The sequence below is a fragment of the Muntiacus reevesi genome, chromosome 8 (genome assembly GCF_963930625.1).
Source record: "Muntiacus reevesi chromosome 8, mMunRee1.1, whole genome shotgun sequence".
In the NCBI taxonomy this organism is placed as follows: domain Eukaryota; kingdom Metazoa; phylum Chordata; class Mammalia; order Artiodactyla; family Cervidae; genus Muntiacus; species Muntiacus reevesi.
Genome location: NC_089256.1, coordinates 28,668,833 through 28,680,153, shown reverse-complemented (window position 1 = coordinate 28,680,153; position 11,321 = coordinate 28,668,833).

The following is an 11,321-nucleotide window of genomic DNA, read 5'->3' as shown; positions in this document are numbered from 1 at the left end:
TGAACTAGGAGAGGCTTCCCTGGGGCTCAGTGGTAAAGAATCTAACTGCAATACAGGAGATGCATGAGGTGTGGGTTCAATCCCTGGGTTGGGAAGACCCCCTGGAGAAGGAAATGGCCACCCACTCCAGTATGCTTGCCTGAGAAATCCCATGGACAGAGGAGCCTGGAGGGCTATCAACCGTGAGGTCGCAGAGAGTTGGACACAACTGAGCGACTAAACAGCAACAACAAAAGAACAGGCCTCTGCCCCATCCCCAGCAATTTTGGTTCATTGGTCTGAGCTGGGGCGCAGGCTGTGGTCATTTTTAACATCTCCCAGATGCTTATAATGTGCAGCCAGGATCGGAACTTCTGCCTTCATCAACTGGACTTGACCGAGCCTGGGGTCAGCCAGGAGAATGGCGATTCACTTTGGAAGAGAGAGTGGCAGTTAACAGGAGCTGTCCTCTGCCCACCAAACTATGGACTGTGATTCTTTTGAAGGTCACGGATCAATTTAGTGCAGTGACTTCTCGGCTTTCTTTTTTTTCCTCTCCCACATCTTTTTAAATCTCAAGACTCCTTTATACTTTCGTAGAGCAAGGACCCAAAGACATTTTCTGTACGTGGATTATTACATTTAGAAATGAAAATAGAAATGTTAAAAGTATTTGTTTATAAATTATAAGCCTATTAAATTTTGTTGTATCTAAGTAATACTTTATTTAGAAAAATAACTGTATTTTCCAGAACAGATTTAGTGAGATGAGTAGAATTATTTTACATTTTTGTGAAGCTATTTAGCATCTGGCTTAAAGGGAGACAGCTGGGTTCTCAGACCTGCATCTGCAATCTGTTCTGATACCACACACCCCAAACCTCTGGAAGATTCCACCGAACACTCGGAGAGAAAGGGTGTGAAGAAGACAAATACCATCTTAATGTTATTATGAAAATGGTTTTGACCTCACAGACCCCCTAAAAGGGCTTCCCCAGTGGCTCAGGGGTAAGGAATCTACCTGCAATTCAGGAGACTCAGAGGCAGGTTCAATCTCTGGGTCAGGAAGATCCCCTGAGGAAGGAAATGTCAACCCACTCCAATATTCTTCAGTAAAGAATCTGCCTGCAATGCACGAGACTCGGGTTCGATTCCTGGGTCAGGAAGATCCCCTGGAGAAGGGAATGGCAACCCACTGCAGTATTCTTGCCTGAGAATCCCATAGACAGAGGAGCCTGGTGGGCTATAACCCATGGGGTCGCAAGAATTGGACACAACTGAGTGACTTTCACTTCACTTTCACTTCCAGTATTCTTTTTTTAAAAAAATTATTTTAATTGGAGGCTAATTACTTTACAATATTGTGGTGGTTTTTGCCAAACATTGACATGAGTCAACGATGGGTGTACATGCATCCCACCGTCCTGAACCCTCTCCCACCTCCCGCCCCGTCCTATCCCTCAGGGTTGTCCCAGAGCCCTGGCTTTGAGTGCCCTTTTTCATGCATTGAACTTGGGCTGGTGATCTGTTTCATATATGGTAATACACACGTTTCAGTGCTATTCTCTCAAATCATCCCACCCTCGCCTTCTCCCACAGACTCCAACACTCTGTTCTTTATCTCTGTGTCTCTTTTTGCTGTCCCGCATATAGGGTCGTTGTTACCATCTTTCTTAACTCCATATATACGCGATAACAAACTGTATTGGTGTTTTTCTTTCTGACTTACTTCACTGTGTATAATAGGCAACTCATTAGAACTGACTCAAATGTGTTCTTTTTAATAGCTGAGTAATATTCCATGGTGTATATGGAATATTTCTTATCCACAACTTTCTTATCCATTAATCTGCTGATGGACATCTAGGTTGCTTCCATGTCCTGGCTATTATAAACAGTGCTGCGATGAACATTGGGGCATGTCTCTTTCAATTCTGGTTTCCTCGGTGTGTATGCCCAGGAGTGGGATTGCTGGGTCATATGGCAGTTCTAGTTCCAGTTTCTTAAGGAATCCCCACACTGTTCTCCAGAGTGGCTGTACTTGTTTGCATTCCCATCAACAGTGCAGGAGGGTTCCCTTTTCTCCACACCCCCTCCAGCATTTATTGCTTGTAGACTTTTGGATAGCAGCCGTTCTGACCGGCGTGAGATGGTAGCTCACTGTGGTTTTGATTTGCATTTTGCTGATAATGTCACTTCCAGTATTCTTGCCTGGAGAACTCCCATGAACAGAGGAGCCTGGCAGGCTACAGTCCATGGGGCCACAAAGTCAGACACAACTGAGCCACCAACAGTTTCACTTTTCACCCCCTGAAAAGACTGCACTTTGAGAAACACTGGTTAGTGAATCTTAACTCGAATGTGTGTGTGTGTGTGTGTGTGTGTGTACTCGAGTAGAATACATTATAGCAGAGTGCATTGCGCTTGGTTAACACCTTGATTGAACACCTTTTGTGGTCACTGGGGATCCTCTCTGTCCCACTTCTTACTGCAACTGCTGATGCTGCTCTGACCAGGTCCACGCAGGTGCCGCCTGACCGCGCCCCCTGGGAGCAGGAGGAGTTGATGCCCACAGGACACCTTGGGCAGGCATTAGGCTCCCCTAGAGCTGGTTCTAAGCTGCCTTTGCTGAGCTTCAGGCAGGCCTGGTGAGCCTGAGCTGCGGTTACTATGGCAACAGTGAACTTGGTGTGAGCGGGTCCTCTTTGTCTTGCTCTCTTTCTTCTGCCTCCTCCCTAGTGTCACTTTGCAGACAGGCCGCCTACACAGGCCTCTGTCGCAGGCTCTGCTTTCAGGGGAGCCTGGGGCTGACAGATGTGTATTTTGTAACAATGTTGCTTCAGTCATAGGGCCATGTGTCTGATGCACTGGCCTGCTGCATGTCAAAAGGAAAACGTTGGAAAAACCCTGTGTTTTGCAGTCAGCCAAACATAGCATGAAATACTCCAAATGGAAAATATCAACGACAGAAGAAATGTTGCAATTTTAACAAGACCCCCTCCAGTAATTAGATCTGCAGTGAGAGTTAAAAGTTCAAATATGAAACTGGCTATGAAAAGTCAACCGTGTTTAAATCCAAAATATTGCCCTCCCTTATTTCTTGACCTGCCCTCCTTTAGTCGGAAGGATCTCCATCAGGAGTTTGGATTTTCTGCTGCCAAGGCTTTCATTAGAATAAGTCTGACTCCTTAAGCAAACAGAGTTGGCCAAAAATGTCTTGTATATAAGGGCTTCCCCAGTGGCTCAGTGGTACAGAATCCACCATCTGCCAATGCAGGAGACCCAGGTTCGATCCCTGGGTCAGGCAGATTCCCTGGGGAAGGAAGTGGCAACCTACCCCAGTATTCTTGCCTGGAACATTCCAAGGACAGAGGAACATGGCAGGCTGCAGTCCATGGTATTTCGAAGAGTCAGACATGACTGAAATGACCTAACACACATGTCTTGTATATTGCACTTTTTCAAAAAGTCAGGACACTGCATATTAAATTACTAGCCCCTTGCCTTAGAAAACCCAGCTAAGTCAACTGCTGCAGGAGTTACCCCAGAACCCGGCATACTGGATGGTACAGTCCCCTACTTGTCAGTAACTGCCGTGCGGCTGTGGGGAACATGGAGGAGCATGGCAGAAAAGGAGCACTTCCTGGTTTGTCTTCCCAGCCTTCGGGGCAGGCTGGGCAGTTGTCGGACACTCAGACCACTCAGTGTAAAACCTAACCGGGAGGGCCTTTCCTGGTGGCTCAGTGGTAAAGAATCCACCTGCCAACACAGGAGACACAGGAAGATCGCGGGACAACTGGACCCCTGTGCCACAACAACTGAGCCCACGTGCTGCAGCTGCTGAAGTCCAAGCACCTGGAGCCCGTGCTCCGCAATAAGAGAAGCCGCTGCAAGGAGAAGCCCCCGCACCATGACTAGAGAGTAGCCCCTGATCACTGCAACTCGAGAAAGCCCACTCACACCAGTGAAGCCCCAGCGAAGCCATAAATACATTAAAAAAAAAAAAAAAACCCTAATTGGGTTAACTGTTGGCCCTATTTGGGCTTCCCAGGTGGCACTAGCGGTAAAGAACCTGCTTGCCAATGCAGGAGACATTAAGAGATGCAGGTTTGATCCCTGGGTTGGGAAGATTTGGAGAAGGAAATGGCAACTGATGCCAGTATTCTTGCCTAGAAAACCCCATGGACGGAGGAGCCTGGCAGGCTGCGTGGGGTTGCAAAAGAGTCAGACACAACTGAATCGACTTAGCACTTAGCATGTGGCCCTATTTACTACCTGGAGGTGGGCAGAAATTTACTTATCCCACCCTTTCTAATTGGGATGCTGTTGTAATATGTTGTTGCTGCTTCTTAGTCACTCAGTTATGTCCAACTCCTTGCAACCCCATGGATTTTGCAAGCCCACCACGTTCCTCTGTCCATGGGGATTCTTAAGGCAAGAATACTGGAGTGGGTTGCCATGCCCTCCTCCAGGGGTTCTTCCCAACCCGGAGATCAAACTCAGGTGTCCCTCATTGTAGGCGGATTCTTTACCATCCGAGCCACCAGGGAAGCCTAGTCTAAGTCAAAAGACAAAAAAGTGCATTATCCAAAGGACAGCCCTTTGAGATAGCTATGAAATGGGGCCACATACCCAGGGATGGCCGGTGTCTCGGGGGTCACCAGTGTGGACTGATGACCAGGACTAAATATTCGCTCCCCGCACTATACCCCATCACCACAGAAGTCCCAGGTGTGCTAGAGATGAGTTGGAAACCTCACGGACCTAGGGAGCCATGGTGTCAGAAATGATGACTGTAGGGAAAATACAGTTGTCATTCCTGAACAAGTTCATTCGTGGGCCAAGATTTTTTCTGTTTCCCATGACCCAGAGGAAAAACTTTCCAGTACTTCAATGTCTGTCTTCGACTATTTCTGCAAATCCAGAGCATCCAAGCTCTGCTTGGGGTGGGGGTCATGGTCGCAGAAGGGCACGTGGCCAGGGCTAATGACGCCAGCCTCACAGTGACTCACACTCCAATTGCGCCGATTGTGTTATTCAGCCTGTTCCCTTCCCCCGCCCAACATACAGCAGAGGGGAAGCTGTGAGTCAGCCTGCGGCAGCTGCTGCCAAGCTCCGCAGCCCCTCCTGCCCTCGGATGCTTGAGCTCCCAGTCCCGCCTCTTCTCTCTGTTCTTGGAGATGCTCCTGGGATGGCACACACCTCCCAGGAAGCACAGTCACCCCTCACCACCCTTCGGAGAAGGAGAAGCACCCAACAGGACTAAAACTACAGCATACATCCACATTATAAGCCTGAAGCCCAAACCAGGCCCTCGTCCCTACAGCTGATGTGAGCGGGGCTGGGTGTGCAGACCTGGAGGCTTGGTGAGACCAGCTGCGTGTGCGAGGGCGTGTGCTCTGTGGCAACATGAGCAATCCAGGCAGAGAGCAGACAGCTGGTGTGTGGTCAGTGGCCTTGGCCTGTTTCCACCGTCGGCTAAATTGCACCTGTCCCTGGTGGCTCAGGCGGTAAAGAATCCACCTGCAATGCAGGAGACCCAGGTTCGATCCCTGGATCAGGAAGATCCAGGGAGAAGGCAATGGCAACCCACTCCAGTATTCTTAACTGGAGAATCCCTCAGACAGAGGAGCCTGGCGGGCCACAGTCCATGGGGTCACAAAGAGTTGGACAGGACTGAGCGACTAACAGACACACTGTGCGGGGAAGAAGTGGCGATCAGAGAGAAGCCTTTTCCCCAGTTCTTCTCCAGGAAGGCAAAAAAACTGTCTCAGTCACCGAGGTAGAAATGTGAAGAGAGAAAGACTATAGTCCCTCCATTCTAGCCACTTAGGTGGTATCCTGTTTCTCCCTATTTTATTTTATTTTTTTGTCATCATCCTCATCAGTTTATTCAGTCCCAAGTACTTAATTCTTATTTTTCTTGATCTTGAACTACCAATTTTTAAAAAATATTGTTGTAATTTTTAATTGGAGAATAATTACATTTTTGTGTTGGTTTCTGCTGCACATCATGAATCAACCCTAAGTATAAAAATGTCTCCTCCCTCTTGAGCCTCCCTCCCATCTACCCCCTTGTTTCTCCCCATTTTAAATAATCAAAACAGCAAATATCTTTGTGGAAGTGTGCCCCTGTGGGTTCAGTTCTTTATATTGGAATTATTACAGGGTCAAAAGGCTTGAACACTCTTTTTTTTTGGCCACACCCCTAGTTTGTGGGATCTTAGTTCTCTGACCAAGGATTGAACCTGTGCCCTCAGCAGTGAAAGTGCTCAGTCCTAACCCCTAGATCACCAGAGAATTCTCTGTCTTGAACATTTTAAAGATACTTAATATATGACTCCAGACTAATTTCCAAAAAAGACTTATCGATTTACACACTCCCTTTTTAAACTCATTAACATCAGCTACTACCCTTAAGCTGGTGGGATGGATAATTTTATGTGTCCACTTGACGGCTAAGGCATGCCCAGATAACTAGTAAAATACTATTTCTGGGTCTGTCCGTGAGGCTGTTCCTGGAAACGCTTAGCATTTGCTCAGATGACGTTCTGCCCGCCCCCAGCACGGGCAAGTCTCATCCACAGCACCTGCTTTCTGGTTCCGCAGTTTACAGACGGCAGACTGCAGCACATCTCAGCTGTTATCATCACATGAGCCGATTCCCATCCACAATAAATCTCCTCTGATGTTTCTGTGTGCCTCCTCTCCGTTCTGTTTATCCGGAGAACCCTGATGAATACAGCCAGGTGCGAGATGTTTCTCACGTTTGGAGCATACGAAATGTCACAGTGTTCCATTTTCCCGAATCTGGCTAAATGTGTTCCTGTTTCCCACTGTTCATCACTGACAAAAATTTCAGAATTATTGGTTGGGGGGCCTTCCTCACCCTCCCTCGACTATTAACCTCTTATTCTATCCAAGAAAAGAGAGCCTTCCTAGTGGCAGATGGTGAAAGAATCCATTTGCCAGTGCAGGAGACATGGGTTAGATCCCTGGGGCCGGAAGATCCTATGATGCTGAGCAACTAAGCCCATGCAGCACAACTACTGAGCCTGCCTGCTACAAGGACTGAAGTCCACATGGCCTGGAGCATGCACTCCACAGGAGAAGCCACCTCAATGAAAGAGAAGCCTGTGCATCACAACCAGGGAGTAGCCCCCACCTGCCACAACTAGAGAAAGTCTGCTGGCATCAGTGAGGACCCAGCAGAGCCAAAAATAAATAAACAAAAAAATTTTAAAAAAGAAAATGGGAGAAAACACTGACTTTTAGTCCATGGTATTTGCCATTGTCCCATCCTCTCCCAACCCCACCAAAAGATGACCCAGGTCTCATGTGTCTTGCGCTGAGTGTCCACCTGCCCCAACTAACCACTCTGTTCAAGGCCCCCGCCCTGGGGGCTGCATGACTCCTCATGCCAACACATGCAGTCATCCCCGCTGGGGTGGGACAACCACCTGGCCACAGGAGTTTCTATATCTGCCCCCACCCAGCTCCCTTCGAAATGGTTCCACATGGTAACCCAGAACAAAGCTCTCAGCAAGGCAGGGCAGCTGGGGGTTTTCTCCTGGATGGAAGGGGAGGGAGTGTGTGTAACTTCCACAAACTGCCTTTCAAAGAAGCATCCCTTCTTCATTCCTCCTCAATACTATTGCCCAGCATGTGGATTTTAACGACTGGAAACGAAGGTGTCCCCTTGGACCGTGAAGTGACCCAAGGAATAGAAGCCACCCAGCAGCGGAACAAAAAGGTAGAAAGGATCTGAGTTGTGGCACCATACCAGCTCCGAATGGCCCAGGCCTGCATGTAGACATGGCGAGATCCCCTTCCATCTTGTTTCAGTCACCATTGTTAATATTTTGTATTGCCCAACCACAGCCGCACCTGAACCTGTCCTTACACTTCCCTTCAAGGTCTAGAGACAGAGACACCGTCTTTTCCTGCTGGGAGAGTCTGCCAATTGCCAGATGGGAGTGGATGTCTATCCTCACCCTCTGAAGGGGCCGAGAACACCTAAGGAGCTGCTAAAAGGCAGCTTCCCAGCTCTAGTGAGTCTGAAAGTCCTTGGAATCTGCATGTTTAACATTATCCTTGGAGAGTCTGATGGGAATGGACCGTGAGCCACATGTGGAGAGACGGTGGGCCTTTGAAACAAAATGCCGGGGTAGGGATGGTCTCCAGGCTACGAAGTTGCTTCTGCTTGGAAACCTCTTGTCTTCCCTTCACACTACCTCCCCCCAAACACCCACGTGGGCACATCTCCCACCAAAGGAGGCCTTCACCTCTGCTTGTCTGTTCTCCCTGGGAAAGACACTATATTTTTTCCTCTCTCTTTCTCTCTTTTTTTGGTAAATCTGTAAATTTGGTAAATCTGTAGCAACAAAAATGAGTAAGATGCCTGAATGTGGCATGGTAATCACTGCTTGTCCCACTTTTTTTAAATATAGAAAATAAAAGAGGAACTTACTGGTGGCCCAATAGCTAAGACTCCATGCTCCCAATGCAGGGGGCCTGGGTTTGATCCTTGGTCAGAAAGCTAAGACCCTACAGGCCATGTCTATGAGTTCACAGGCCACAGCTAAGACACAGCACAGCACATAAATAAATATTTTTAAATATTTATATAGAAAATATAGGAATAATAGATAGCTTTAATTTTCAAATTTGAATACTAATAAAGTTCAACGTTATATCCAAACAGGAACTGAATACACATTTGAATGACCAACTTCCAAGAAGCAACATAAAAAACATAGCTTTTGGCATCAATCAGCCCTGAGTTCAAAGCCCAGCTCTGCAGTTTCCAGCCAGTTACCTGGGGTGTGTTATTGACCTCTCTGAGCCCTAGTTTCTCCAAGAGTAAAACAACACCAACTGTATAAGCTCTAGGGAAAGATGAAGTATATAAAACAATGCTTCAGACTTTCCTGATGGTTCAGAGGATAAGGTTTCATGTTCCCAGTGCAGGGAGCCCGGGTTTGATTCCTGATCATGGAACTAGAAAAGACTCTTGAGAGTCCCTTGGGCTGCAGGGAGATCAAATCAGTAAATCCTAAAGGAAATCAACCTGAATATTCATTGAAAGGACTGATGCTGAAGCTGAAGCTTCAATACTTCGGCCACCTGATGTGAAGAACTAACTCATTAGAAAAGCCCCTGATGCTGGGAAAGATTGAAGGCAGGAGGAGAAGGGGACAACAGAGGATGGGATGGTTGGATGGCATCACCCACTCGATGGACATGACTTTGAGCAAACTCTGGGAGATAGGGAAAGACAGGGAAGCCTGGTGTGCTGCAGCCCATGGGGTCGTAAAGAGTCAGACAGGACTCAGCGACTCAACAAAAAGAGGGAGCTAGTCCCCACATGACGCAACTAAGAGTTCTCATGCCACAACTGAAAGATCTCATGTGCTGCAATTAAGACCCCGAGCAACCAAATAAATGAATAGATATTTTTTAAATAAATTAAAAAAAAAATAAACCATGCCTGGCACACAGTAGGCCCTCCTGTGATGATGAGCATGATTCTATGTCTTGTTTTTCCTCATTGGGCTCACCACCTTTCTTATGCTTCATGTCCACCAGTTCTTGTCATCACTGTGGCTGCCGTAAGAAGTCATCTCAGGGGCTTCCCCGGAGATTCAGTGGTTAAGAATCTGCCTGCCAACAGACACAGAGAACAGACTTATGGACACGGGGAGAGGGGAGCAGAGGGTGAGATGTATGGGGAGAGTGACATGGAAACTTACAATATCACATGTAAGATAGACAGCCACCGGGAATTTGCTGTATGAACTCGGAACTCAAACAGGGGCTCTGTAACAACTGAGAAGGGTGGGGTGGGGAGGGAGGAGGGAGGGGACATGGGTGTGTGTACCTGTGGCGATTCATGTTGATCTATGGCAGAAATCAGCATAACATTGTAAAGCAGTTATCCTCCAATTAAAAATTAATTTTTTTTACCAAAAAAAAAATCTGCTTTCCAAGGCAGTGGACACAGGTTCAGTCCCTGGGCTGCAAAGATCTCACGTGCCTCAGGGCAAATAAATGCCTGTCCACAGCTGCTGAAGCCCATGCATCCTAGAGCCTGTGCCTGGCAACAAGAGAAGCCCCTGCAACGGGAAGCCCAAAAATCACAGCGAGAGGCTAGCCCACACACAGAAATGAAGACTAGTGTAGTCCAAAAAAATTAAAATAAAAATATTTTTAAAAAAAAAGAGTTTTAGCTTTGGATCAGAGCCCATCTGGACACCAGTTCTCACGTCCTGGCTTCACCTTCTACTTGGTGTGGGGGGAGCCTGGAGAGTTCACTCCCTGAACCTCAGTCTTCTCACCTGTGGGATGGACACATCTGCTTCTGGATAATCCTGAGGGTTGAATCAGGCGGGGGAAGGGAAACCCCCAGCATTCACAGACCCTGCTCCACCATGCTCACTGCAGTTCCCCAGCCACACCCGAGACCTGCTTCCCTCGCTCTTGGGATGTCCTCTGTGCTAGACACGCTGGTCCACACACATACTTTGTTGTCTCCATTTTATTTTGCGGGGACTTGTTTGATTCACCTTGGGTCCTCAGTTCCTAGCATAGAAGAGCAAAGTATAGAGTTTATAAATATAAAAGAAAAAGTTCAGAGGTTCCTATCTGGAATCATCAAAAAGTGTTATCCATAAAATTGTTTTGAAAGTACAATGAAAGAGAGGCACACTCCTTTTCTTCTTTCAAGGAGTCAAATTATTTGAGAACCTGAATATTTAGGATTATCAACACAGGGACTTCCTCGTGAGCCAGTGGTTAAGATTCCATACTTCTAATGAAGGAGATGCGGGTTCAATTCCTAGTCAGGAAACTAAGATCCCACACGCTTCTCAGTGTGGCCCCGCAATTTTTTTTTTAAATTAGAATTATCAACCCAAAGACCTTGTAGCAACCTTAAATCACTAGAAAGCCATTGCTGTTTGTTTTCTACTTTCAAATTTTGATGAGCCCTTAAAAAATTTTTTTTGAAGCTACTGAAGTTTATGAACATAGTCCTGTAGCTACTTCAGATCAAATTCCCAGTCATCGTTGAATGTGAAGATTAAATTTAATGTGTGTGAAAAATAGATGAAAGGGTGAAAGGCAATTAGAAATAATGGCCTCTGGCCATGAAGGCACAGATTAAAGAACTGTCAACCCAGCTCAGAGATTCTATCAGTGATGAATCTGTCGGTTCACTTGACTACTGATCTAGTACAATTATGGGAAAACTAACAAAATGACCTGAGTGAACAGACAGACTGGGGCCATTTGCTTCTTAAGTGAAACTTCCAGGCACCCAACTCCAGCCTTTACTTCTCCAT